The sequence below is a fragment of the Aphelocoma coerulescens genome, unplaced genomic scaffold, assembly GCF_041296385.1.
Source record: "Aphelocoma coerulescens isolate FSJ_1873_10779 unplaced genomic scaffold, UR_Acoe_1.0 HiC_scaffold_100, whole genome shotgun sequence".
Classification (NCBI taxonomy): Eukaryota; Metazoa; Chordata; class Aves; order Passeriformes; family Corvidae; genus Aphelocoma; species Aphelocoma coerulescens.
The window spans coordinates 900,568-913,898 of record NW_027183463.1 but is presented as its reverse complement, the minus strand read 5'-3'; positions in this window follow the sequence as shown (position 1 = coordinate 913,898).

Below are 13,331 nucleotides of genomic sequence, written 5' to 3'. Positions count from 1 at the left end.
ACTGGAGAATTTTGGACTTTGATGCCTCAGAATGGAAAATTGCTTGAACTGTTATTGTACGTAGCAAGAAACAAACCATTTTTTCCAGGCCTCATTAAATAATCCAGCAGCAGGTCCACTAATTTTCCCCCATTTTCTTGTCATCTATTCCTTGACAACTTTTAAAATACACCTGCAAACATATTTTTGCAAACTGCTGCTGTACGAATTCCTGAACAAACACAGTGTAATTCTCAATATTCCGACCTCTTTCTCTCACTTATAATCAATTGGGCAATAAACATTAAAAGTGAGCAATACTTCCAAGCCAAAGTATTATCTCTCTTCCAGCCTGCAATAACTTGCTATTCAGAAAAGAAAATTTAAAAACTCTAATTTTTTAAAAAAAATTATTATTATTCTACTATGCAAAACCATGCCTCCCTTTAAAGAGAAATTAATTATTCTGTAGCTATATTTTGATGGGTGTCTTAATTCTAGTCACACAGCCTTTCTATCTCTCTCTGTGGCCCCATTCTCGATCATAAAAGGCTAAATATTTGCTTGTTTATTTCTCATGGATGGAGAAAACTCTTAGATTTTCCAGGCAGTAAGACTGGTACACGTAGTTAAGATGTCTCCTGGTGGTTACAGTCATGATATGACACTAATAGTGAAGAAAAGCACTTCAGAGGGTTCCACTTCTAAGAGTCCAGACTTGAAAGTCGTTGGATGTCTCACAACACATATTTGCTTTCAAAGACTTACTCTGAAGCTCTAACCTGTATCCTCTGTGGTGGAGAGATTAAACATTTCCTTCAAAGGGAGGTGGGAGTCTTCAGTTAAACAAAACAAAGTGTAATTGAAAAGCACTTTGCAAGGCGAAAACCAAATAAAAAATATTTTTAAACAGGTGCTTTTGATATTATCTGTTGTCTTCCTCAGAGAAGGACCGTCTGTTTGTGTCTGTTATAAACCTGTTCTCTTGGCCCAGTGTAGCACAGCCCATTATATTTTGGGATATAGTTTAAATATGACAATTTTTTTCTTCATTTTAGAAGTGGGTGGGACACCAGTAAAATAAAACAAGTAGTTTCCTTATTTCTAGTGGAGGGTAGTACCAGTGTAACCTTACACTTCTGTAAATGTTCCCTTAAACTCTCTTTCACTCTTTCTTGTTATGAAAATGAAGGTATTTTAATTGCTATTCAATTAAATATTAAGGTATTTAATTTAATCATTATTAAGCCATTGCTACATATTTGCCACTCTTTCTTCAAGACAGAGGTGGTGAATTTTTTGTACTAGGATTTCTAAAACTCTTGGGGACCAAAAGCACTGAAGAACACAAATATATCACTTTTATACTGCCTACTGCTATTTTTACACTGTCTTTCAATATCCACTTATCTTCAACCACACTTTTAGGGAAGAGGGCTTCTTAATTTTGCATTAAGTATTCACTATGTACATCAGTTATTCATCAGCAGCAACTATTAACTGTGATTATTCTATTTCTCCATCCTTTACAATAATAGTCCACACACAAGAGGTAGCATGCAGCCATAAAAAAAAAAAAAAAAAGGGGTTTCCAAGGGAAGTTTTCAGTGGTTGGAACCTTTGAGTGGTTTACAGATTATGCTCTCCAATTGTGAAGATAATTCTACTTCACAAGATCGCTGTTAAAATGAGAAGAATGGATGGATCAAAGCAAGAGATCAAATATCTCTGACTGACTCTTTGATTTTTTTTTTTTTTTTTTTGGCAAACCTCTCCAAGTGTGAAGTGGGCAAAATCAGAGGCTCAAATTCCCAAATGATACCACAGAAGACACAAAACTTCATTTGGACTCATTATGTGGAATCTTTGCTACTTCTGATGTACTTGAGCTGTCAATATCATCAAGCATTTTGTTCAGTTACTTTTAAAAGTCTTTTCCTATGTGTCTAAAAAAACAAAGCTCAATCTACCAAAAAAACCTGTCAAAAGCAAAACAAAAAAAAATCCTAACCAACAAACCAAAGCAATTAGGCAAACTAAAAAACCTACAATAAACAAATGCTTTAGCTATAAAAACTGATATTATGGACTTACTGAATCAAAACTGTATAATATGATCTGCAAGAGGTACATTCCCAACATTTTCCAGTTATAAGAATAAGGAAATAAACCTTTTCTAGTTTCTTAAGTCTGGTCGTTAAAATTCACATTAGTCTGCATTCTTTCAAGTTTTGTTTCACCATTAAATATACCAAACAAGAGTAATTAAATTTTGAGCCATATTTTACTCAGAATCTCTCCCTTCTCCAAAAAATAATTGTATGTTATTTGTGATATTTAAATAAACATTTATGAATAGAAATTCATTTGGGGGTGAAGGTGCCCTCTTCATTTCCGTGGGAAGAGGGTTATGATATTCCTCATCACATCTCAGATTCTTAAACCACATCTTTGGTTTTTTACTATTTAGCTGTAAAAATGCTTTTCCTATCAGGTCACAGGTGGAACTACAGCATCTGAGATTGCAGCACTCAGGCAGCAACACAGCTAATGCTTTCAGGGCAAATACAAAACAAATACTACTCTGTGTCCTTTAATCACCTTCCTCATGTATTGAGCTATTATTGAACTGATGGAAGTGAATGGGACAAATACATTTTAGACAAGAATAGCCACATTCATGTGAAGTACGTTCATCATTTTTAGAAATGCTCCAGATGCAGTAACTCTTCTCTGGAAGCCCTTTTAACAATATGTGATGGGCAAAGATCAGGATTTTTTTTTTTCTCCCATTTCATTCTCTTCTTTCTCTGAGATGGAAATGGCCTCTGGTGGAAACATGTCTTGAAGGAGAATTTCGCATTTCATCAACCAGATATTTTCTCTTATTCTTAAGTTGTTTGTTTTTTTTTTTTTTCTCATATTTTATACACAAGACTGGAAGGGGGAGACAAGAGGGGCAATAAAGGCTGAGCACTACAACCCCCTTCTCCAAGTTCAGTAAAAACATAAATATGGAGAAAACTGCTTCTTAAAATGTGTGTCATTTGATTACACCTTCGCTCCTGGCTGTCTGTATATATAATTATAGAGACAATAATAAGAGTAAGCAGAAGGCTATTTCACTCATCTCAGTAAATTTTTGTGGTTTGGTTTTTTTTGTTGTTGTTGTTGTTTTTGTTTTGTTTTGTTTTTTTAAAAAAACAGCTCCTCTAGATCTAAGCTTTTTTTGTTTATTTAGGATGGCATTTCAATGGATTTCTATGTGCTATGTCCCCCTTCCTAATTCCCCCCTTAAAACAGGAACAAGAGACATATTGAAGGAAGTCTTGACCACTCATTAGCCACTTAGCATAAGGAGGAAAAGGAATGATGTGGCAGACACCTCAGTATAATTATTTTCAGTATTATCTAGATAGCGTCTTTATTTCAAATTTTATTTCAAATGAGCCTCATCTGAAATTATGCTACATTAAAGAAAATAAATGGAAATCACAGGTGTTGCCAAAGGAAAATGTCAACTTCATTCTTACACCTTGAAAATATTGAAGTATTAAAAGATAAATAAATAAATAAATAAGATTAACCCTAATTGAAATAATATGCCAATCATCATTCTTTCAGGTATATTCTTTCTTTTTTCATTTGAGCTGAGTTGGAGGAATCTCATTATCCAAAATATATGAAAAAATAACAATTAAATTTGCCCAAGTCATCTAAGACAGTTTCTACAAAATGGAAAACACAAAATCAGATAAAGAAATAATCATAATTTATGTTTAAAATTATAAATACCAGCAGGTTTAGTCAAGTAAAATAATTCTAAATATTCAGCCTCTATAAATATGTATCGTTTGTTTTGAGGAACTAGAAGAGAATGCAATAAGAATATTATCAGAGTGAGAATGGACTTTACAAAATGGAGCCATAATTGGTTGGCTTTGGCTTTAGGTGCAGAAGTTTTTCCAACACATGTTGAAACAGAAATCTAATTGTAAATCTAAGACTTAATGACTCTAATCTTGTTATTTTATGTCATTCCATACCATTATAACCTAGTAGTCTTTAAAATGTTTCCAAAATCTGAATATTGATTTCCTACTAAAGTGGTAGATTTTTTTGAACTTCTTGCTCAGGGTTTCTCAAATTCAAACTGATCTGTGTCAAACAAAATATTTAGCACACATTATGCAACTTTATTATTTTTAATTTTCATATGTATTCCTTTTAACACACAATATGGAAGATTTTCAGTCTTCGTTTGTTTATGTAGAAAAGATTTAATTTAAAGTAGCACAGGAGTAACACTTACCATTCCATGACTTTTAATATGTTCTGTAACATATGAGCCATTCCTTGACTAATTAAATGGCTCCATTTTGTAAAGTCCATTCTCACTCTGAGAATATTTTTATTGCATTCTCTTCTAGTTCCTCAAAACAAACTATATATATTTATAGAGGCTGAATATTTAGAATTATTTTACTTGACTAAACCTGCCGGTATTTATCATTTTAAACATAAATTATGATTATTTCTTTATCTGATTTTGTGTTTTCTATTTAATTAATTAGAGATCTGTGCCCTGCTTTCAACACAAAGCTGTAACAAGCACTGTCATGACTTACAGACCTTTACCTGCTACAAGCTGCACAACTGAACAACCCACTCTGTAATTATTGAACATTTTCTACAGATCAATGTGTTTTTATTTTGTATTTTCGTAGTAATTAATTCAGAATCTTGAAACATGAGAGGCTTGCATGCTATAATGACAATTTTTATTATAATTTATAAGTCAAATAAATTGCTAATATCTCGGGTCATCTTATGGGTATATTTCAACCTATGCAACTGGTTTTGACTTATATTCTTGCACTGGTTTAGAGTTTCACACTTTTTTTGTTTGATTGATTTTTAAATTAATTTTATATTTTGAACTATGTCCTTTCCTTCCCTTGACTTTTAAAAATGATTTGAAAAATATTTCAAGACTTGTCTTTAATAGGACCTGTATATGTAATGAAGTAATTCTATCTTTTGAAAGACAACTTCACCAGTAATAATTTTTATATCTTCATACACAATGACAATATTTTTGTATTCCTGTTCTTCCACATATAATGTCAAAACCATATGCTAATCTAATTTCTCTTGCCTGCCAGAAATGTAATAATGTGCTTGAAAAAGAAAAAATATCAGAACTGATGTCCAAATTCATTCTAATCAAGGTAATGGCTGTTTATAAAAGACAATAATGGGAGGTTAATGTACTGGAAGAATTCTGTAAATCACCTTAGAAAGTCATTTTACAAATGAAAACATTCATCTCTCTAAACAGAGAGGATGAAAAAATATCATCCACAGGAGATGTCCTTTTAGGAGTCAAGGACTAGACCTCAGTAAATCCTTGAGATATGCAATCATTCAGAAATCTGAGAATGCCATTTTTAGACTTCCCAGTATATACCATAAAGAGTTGTGTGCAAACATTCATGTCAATACCATAAAAGCTTTGTGGATGGAAATACAGATCTTTAACTACAGCTGCAAATTTCTTCTAATTACCTGATATTTGGCATAAAAACATAAAAGTTGGCCAGTAAAAAAATACTTAAGAAGTGCTTCAAATCAACATGAGAATTTAATGAAACATTAGAGAAGATCTGCCCATCAATTAATATATTTATTTATTTACTTATTTATTTATTATTATTCCTAATACAACGACATTAAGTACAGTTTACGAACAGCAAAGAAATTTCATGTCATAAATTGAAAGCTTCAAGATTCTGGGTATGCTGAGTGGTGCTGTGGGTTATTCTATTTTTATTTCTTACAATTGCATGGCAGCAGTGGCTTAGGACCTTTTATCCATGGTTACTTTGCTTATTCTCCCAAACGAAGGGAATATTAGACATGGTGGATGCGAAGCCAGTGTTGAACAGGCTGGTTCTGTCTCACAGAAATCATATTTCATCTCAAATCTTGTCCAGCTCACAAACTCCTGTGATCAAACCCATAGGAATTTGAAAACACAAGCACCATTTGGCACTGCTTTTGGTATGTCACATTTAGACAGTCACACTTTTAAATTTTACTTTTCTTCAGGAAGAACTCTGTCCAATCTCTGCCTAGAGTTTTAGGAGTTCAGTAGTAAGAGACTACGTGGGTTAAACTCGGATACAGACAAAGATAAAATGTGGAATTTTTTTGTCGACATTTAGCCAGGCTGGGTGGTTTCATCTACTTATTTCAGTTATCTGGTTTGCTGTATGTTTGTTGAAGAGAACAAAATTGAATTCCCAAAAGCTAGCTTCTCTGTTTTTGCCTCTTTGTCCATAAAGTCTTCATAGTTTATTCAACAGATTTATGCCTAAAATCAGCAAACATGAAAGCTAGAAGTATTATTCTAATTTTTTTTTTATGTTCTGGGACCATGGGCTTGTAAGATTTGGTTCTGATTCTTACTCTGCCCTGAAAATTCACACATCTGTGATGTTCATTTGATTACTTGTCTGTACAAGTGTTGTCCTGCACCAGAGGACAAACACTTCTTGCTGTATATTAGTGCTTATTCCCCTCTGCGATTATTTTACATAGCCAGGATTTAAGTAGTGAGACACAAATCCATCCAGGCTTTGCCAAGAGCTATTTTTAGCTTTTCCTCCACTCTCAATTTTCTGCTAGGTGTATGTGACTGGAATATAGCCAAAGTATGATTTATGTTGCAAATAGAGAGTGTGATTTGGGAATGAGGACCCCATTATTCCCTTATCAGTGATGGGCTCTACACTCATATAAATCTCCCCACAAGAGCAACAGAAGATGTAATATGGCTGTCCTAACTATTATGCCATTAAAATATAGAAGGGGAAGATGTCTAGTGAAGAGGTATTTTCTTTCGTGGAGATATCATGAATCAAATCAATTTTTTACAGGTAAAAAACCCACAAAGTCTTGCCAGCCAAATCATTTCCCTAGTTCAACAGCACTAGTTTTAATAAGAAAATTATCTTATACCTCTCTCTCGACAGTTGTACCATGGGAGTAAGTTGCACAGATGTTAATAAAATCTGCCTGAGTGGGGCTTTTGGTGGTGAAGCCAAAGAGAACTGACACTACCAATGGATGTAGCAACCTTTTGGTTTGAGGTGTGGAATAACTTTATTATCTAGCACAAAAATTGACCAAAAAGATCTTGGTACATTTTTCCTGTATCAACACTGGCAGCAGTGATATTTTTTGTTTGATTGGTTGGTTTTTTGTTTAGTTTTTTGGTTGTTGTTTTTGGTTTTTTGGGTTTTTTTTTAGAATGTAAAAATTGTTTACTATTGTTCTCCTGCAAATTTTCTCAAAGTTCTCCCATCCCTTCTTCTGCCATAGGAGAAAAAACTGCATAGGTCTCTTTCATTCTTTTCCCTTTTGTCTTTTCTTTACAGCAGAAAAAATTAATTCAGTAACAGACTTTACCTTCCTCTCCTTTCAGTGCTCCTCTAATGCATCAACAGCAGAGATTTCACATGCACAGCCTGGTAATTTTCAGCTTTTGGCACGGTGAAAATAAGGCAGCTCTTTACCCTGCTGCTGATTTATACAGCAAACACTATACATTCCCTCAACACAGATTAAAGGGTGCACAAGTCTCTTTGATGGGCAAGTTCAAAAGAAAAATAAGCTTAGTATATCTTCTTCACCTGATAGACTAGCACACTTAGGCTAAATGGTTTAAATATGCTGATTTGTCAGTAGCTTTAAACTTGAAAAGAAGCCATGTTCAGCCATATTATGAGAGTATAAACAGGGTTTATATATAGTATTTTCCAACATTCTAGGCAGTTGTGAACTCATGAATCATCTCTGGTGTTATACAACTAATTAGCAGCCAGCAGGAGTGAGGTTTTTGCAAATCAGGAAGGTCCTTGTGTCATATCTCAGACAAAGATGCAAGTAAAACTTACAAATCTTTTAGATCTATTTAGATAACATTGAACTATGCATAAACCAGAGGTTTGCCTGTTTCTTTGCTTCTCCTGCTTTCAGCACTCCTTGAGATGCATGTCCTAAGCAAACACTTTAAAAGCTTATTTGATTTATTTTGTTGTTATTAAATGTGATGTTACACAGTTTATTTAAGCAGCAGTTAAATGAATATGGAAGATATCTGCAAGTTTTCACAAGGAAGACACTTAAAAGTCCATCACCACCTCTACTAGTTTATAAATTAACATGATTTCCAGTATTCCCAGACTATGGTCATTTTGACATTTCTTATCCAGTTGATAATAAATCCTACTTCCAAAGTGCAATCCTTATGACTCCATTAAAAGGCAGACATTATGTCAACTGGATAGTTACTGGTCATTAGGAACAGAAAATCACAAAATTACTTAGGTTGGAAGGAACCTTAAAGATCACTTGAAGGTTCCCCATCAGCAGAGACAACACCTTTCCCAGGTCAACAGGCCACATACAGTGGCATATAATAAAATAACAGAGGATGCCATATTTTCTATTTTTAACATTTGAACTAAATTTGTGCCACTGTTCTGATTTACTTCAAAGAAACATAAAAGAACGAATAATCGGACAGGTGAGATCAAGAAGAAACCATTGAGATTTTAAAAGAACATGATCTGTGATAAAATAATTTTGAGCTGGATATTTTCAATTTATTGCTCCTTCATGGCTCTCTAGTTTTAATTTTAAGCCATTGTGAGAAAAGCAGTCAGAAATACAATAGAATAGGTAAAATATTGCAATTTCAATGGATTTTACCCAAACACAAAGCTCTTTAGCACTTTAAATAAATTACTAAGGCAGTTTCCTGTTGTCCCAATTAATATATCTGGTCAAGTGGTGGTCAGAGAGAAGAATGAGCTGAATATTTCAGAGGAACTCCTTCTGATGACAAATAAAACTTACAGAAAGATTTAATTTCCTGTAGTTTGGCTCTAGGAATGGAGTTCCCCAGTTTCACGTGCATGGAAAATCCTGTCATCCACAGTTCCTTCATCCCACCTCAACTCTGGCTGAAACTAGCACACCTGAGAGACACAAAAAGAGGCTTGTCCATCCTACAGGGTGGTGTAGGAATGTCTAAAGTTCTTCAGGTTCTTCACGGTCTTCTTGCTCCCCTCAAAAATTTCGGCTCCTGGGTCATTTTCTGGTTGAACAGGGGAGAGCAGTTGATATTCATGCCTGGAAACGTGGTTAGGAAACTATATTTAGATCGTGATTGTGTGCCCTGTCAGAACAAATTGACCCAAAGGCCATAGATTTACCCAGGAAGTTAGAAAACAATTTCTGTAAGACTTTAATGGAAGGATAAATCTTGTTTTCAGAAGAAAATTGTTGAAAAAAAAACCCACATAACTGGTAGGCCAATTTGTATAAGATGTGGTCCTAATTAATGAGGACTTTGCTGTGGAACTTCAGCTCAGCTGGAATGAGATGCTTTTTTCATGGAAATCAAATGCAAGCATAATGACTCAACCCTGAAAAATACTTTGTGAATTTTGGCAGCAAGACAGCAGGACACATAATGATGTATAATACTCTGAAAAAATCACCTACTGCAACACTGTTCTCAGTAAGAATCAATAATTTCATATTTGCTTTAAATATGCCATAGAAATCCTTCTTGCACAAAGCACTGGACTTCTTGACTCTATTCTAACAGCAGTCATTGAATCATTATGAGGAAATTCATTGTGCTATGGAAATAAGTCATCAAAAAAGCCTAAGCACAGAAATTATTTTTTTCATCTTATTCTTTTTCACAGCTCTGGAAAGGGAAGGCTTTGCACCTGTCATATGTTTGATACTGATCTTGTGACACTTCTGTATAGTATGCCTGAAGATAAATATCAATATTCAGTTAAATCAGGGAAGAAAAATGCAGTATTTTTTTTTTTTTTTAATCCTTACAAAAATAACAGTTTAATTGGGGGATCAGGACTATGTGTGCATGCAAAGGTAAACAAAGGTCAGGATATGGAACTCTATTAAAAACTTTCAAGACACTCTAAGCCTTTTGAGAGTCAACAGCTGTAAAATACAAGATATAAGTCCATATAATCCACATATCAGCACATTACAGCAGCATTATTGCAAAAAGGGAATAAACAAGACTTGGGAGACTGTTTAAGATTACAAAGCATCAGCTTGAACATAAGGGTGGTCTAAATATGCTTTCCTTTCCTCCACCACACAGTACAGAGAGTGAAATAATGAAATGAGATATATGGTACTGAACATAAAAACTGAGACATAACTTCCTTCCAAATGTAATTTATAACACAACCACAGTGAGTACAAATCTATGTATCGTGAGACATAAATAACAGCAACAATAAAATGAGTCTTAGATCCCAATTTATTTCTGGCTTGCAGTTAAGGTTTATGAAATAGAGTTCCAGGCTTTCTTGGCTAAATTGTGGAGAAATGCTATTAAGCCACTGAAATTGTTTAAGTGTTGAGGAATAGACTGAAACCCACACATGGGATGACATTTGCATTCAAAGTTCTACCATTCAGGCACTCAGGTACCTCATCTTCCCACGCTGAAATATTACCCTGTTTTCCTCCTTTGAAATGCTCTCAAAGGTATTTGCTATAACCACTGCAGCTTCCAAAACTGATGATTTATTTGGTCCTACACAATTTCTGATGTGCGAGGGAAGGTAACCAAGACTTTTGCTAAGCGAAAGTTTTCCAAGAGATTTTGTTGTAGAGCAGAGAAAAAGTAAAAGAAGCACTGCATGAGAGCATACAAAGAGAAATTGGGTCCCTTTTGTATGGGAAAACCTCCCCTTCCCCTTCCTCTTCCCCTTCCCCTTCCCCTTCCCCTTCCCCTTCCCCTTTTTCTTCATACATTCCTTTCTCTACCTGTTTTTGCCACTCCTGTATCATCCAATTATTTTTAATGCACCATTTTCATATCCAAATCCCAAAAGCAAATACACACATAGCTACACCTTAACTCAAATCCAATCTGAAATATTAAGATTTTTGTTGGCGATAAAACCTCATAGAAATCTTACACGGAAACTGTTTGTTCTAGTGATTCTCAGACCACTGTAATTCTGCTACATAAAGATAAATATCCATCTAAATGTCACTTCTGAATGGTTTGAAATTATTCCCATCCATCATTTCTTGTATACTTACAGCAATTTCAAGAAAGTGTTTTCATAGAAAACACTTTCTTGTATCATAAAAAACCCAACATTTCTATGTATTAGATGATATTTTAAAATAAAACTTGCTGCTAAGTTATGGAATGCTTAAAAAATTCTTTTTTGCCATCTGCAATAAAACACTTTCCCTGAAACACCGTCTTTTTATAATATTTGTCTCTTTGCATTTTAATTCTTCCACCAATTGTTGTTACCAGGTCACGGATATAAATTATAATGAACCAACAATAGTGAATTCATAGATTCATGTCTTTACGCTTTTTTCATGCAAAAGGCAATAGTAGGGTTAAATTTGATTGTTAAACAATGTTGGGTCTTATTTCATTTAAAGCAAAAGGGGAGAGAGAGAACACAGGCCCTTCTGAAATTTTTTTTTTTTTTTGGTTCAGGCACAGCTTTGATTGGTGAAGGACAGACTAGGTAGGGTTTTTTCTTCCTTTAGCAAAAAAATCAGGCATTTGTCTGCCAGTCACAACTCAGTATTATCATACACAGGTCCCTCAAAACATTTACTTTATAGAGCAAAAATTAGCATAGTGGAGCTCACCCTCTGTGCAAGTGTGCACAGAGTTTCTTAAAAACTCCTTTTTCTGGAAAATCTGAAAGATTTTTAGATTGTAAAATAATCTATAGATCATAAGAAAAAAACCCTAGCGTTTTACATCAAATTTTTCAAAACTAGTATATTTAGCTTTGATTTTTAAGCACTTTTCCCCAAACTTTCACCAAGGTGCATACACCCAGCCTTAGAGAGCGAATATTGCATGTTCATTCTGAAAAATCTTGAGAAATATTTTAAATATCTATTTTAACAATATTTAATTTTCCACAAGTACTTAGCAACAGATCACTCTCACCTCAGTCTAGACCTCTTGGTGAAGACTCTTCTGCTGAAGTGTGGCTGCATCATCTAGAATCAAGAAGAAAAAAACAGCTTTACTCACCTGAGGTCTGACTCAGAATATAATTACCTGTACTGCCTGGCCACAAAGGATAATGAGATAACTGTGCAGTTAACTCCACAGGTAGAGTGAAAAATAAGAGAGTTACGACAATGATAGATTCCACCACTTAGTCCTCTAATGACTCTACAGTAAAAACAATTTACTTTTCTATTAGGAGACATCCACGTTATATATTCTGAAAAGCAAATCAGGAGAAAAAGTTGAAGTGTCTCTCAGAAAATTCTGACATGAAAATACATTTGGATTATATGAAAAAAATTGTTAAAGTTTCAATGTTAATATCATACACTATCCTTAAAAATAAAGAGACAAAAGAGACCTTTCCATGACTGAGACTGTACCAAAAGATGCTCAGAAATATTTAGAGACTCTTTTACCTGTCTCTTTCCCAGTTTTTTAAACAGCAAAAATCTGGGAAAAAAAACTTGTCTTCCATCTGCTTTAGCACTTTTGGCAAAAATCACAACTTCTTTGTGTGCAAAATATTAGAAGAACTTTTCAAATTGGATCAGGATGTATCAAAGGGTAACTAGTTATGGTTGAAAGACTAAAAGTCTTTTAGACATGGGCTGTAATGAAGTCAGAAGAAGCTACTCATAGAATCATGGAATAGTTTGGGTTGGAAAGGACCTCAAAGCCCATCCATCACCACCCCCATGCAGGGGGACACCTTCCACTGTCTGTCCTGGGTTGAGGTGTATTCTATTACCATCCTCATGAGCTGTTGAAATCAGGTGGGGCAGTGTTTCCTTGCCTCCTCCCCCCAGACTCTCTTGCTGTTAATGGCCCATCATTGTCCTGCCCCATGACTCCCAGATAACTCCCTCCGGACCATCTTCTGTTAACGAGCCTCATCAACACTTGGCCTCATGACTCATTACCCCATTGTGAGATGCTCCACCCAGAGGGAGGAACCAAGCATCCCATCGTGGATATAATCTGGGACTCTGAGCACCAAAGACGCTGGCTCTACTGGATTTCCAGAGGATAGGAGCTACACAGCCACCACTGGACTTTCTGAGGAAGAGCAGACCCCTTCTACTACAGGATCACCACTTCAGAGGACTGCTACCACCACCCCGCCCAACAGGGACTCAGGTTGTATCTTGACTCTGTCAGTGTTTTTTTACTTTCTTTTCCTTTTCTTTAATTTCCATTAAATTGTTTTTCTGACTTGGTGCCTCCC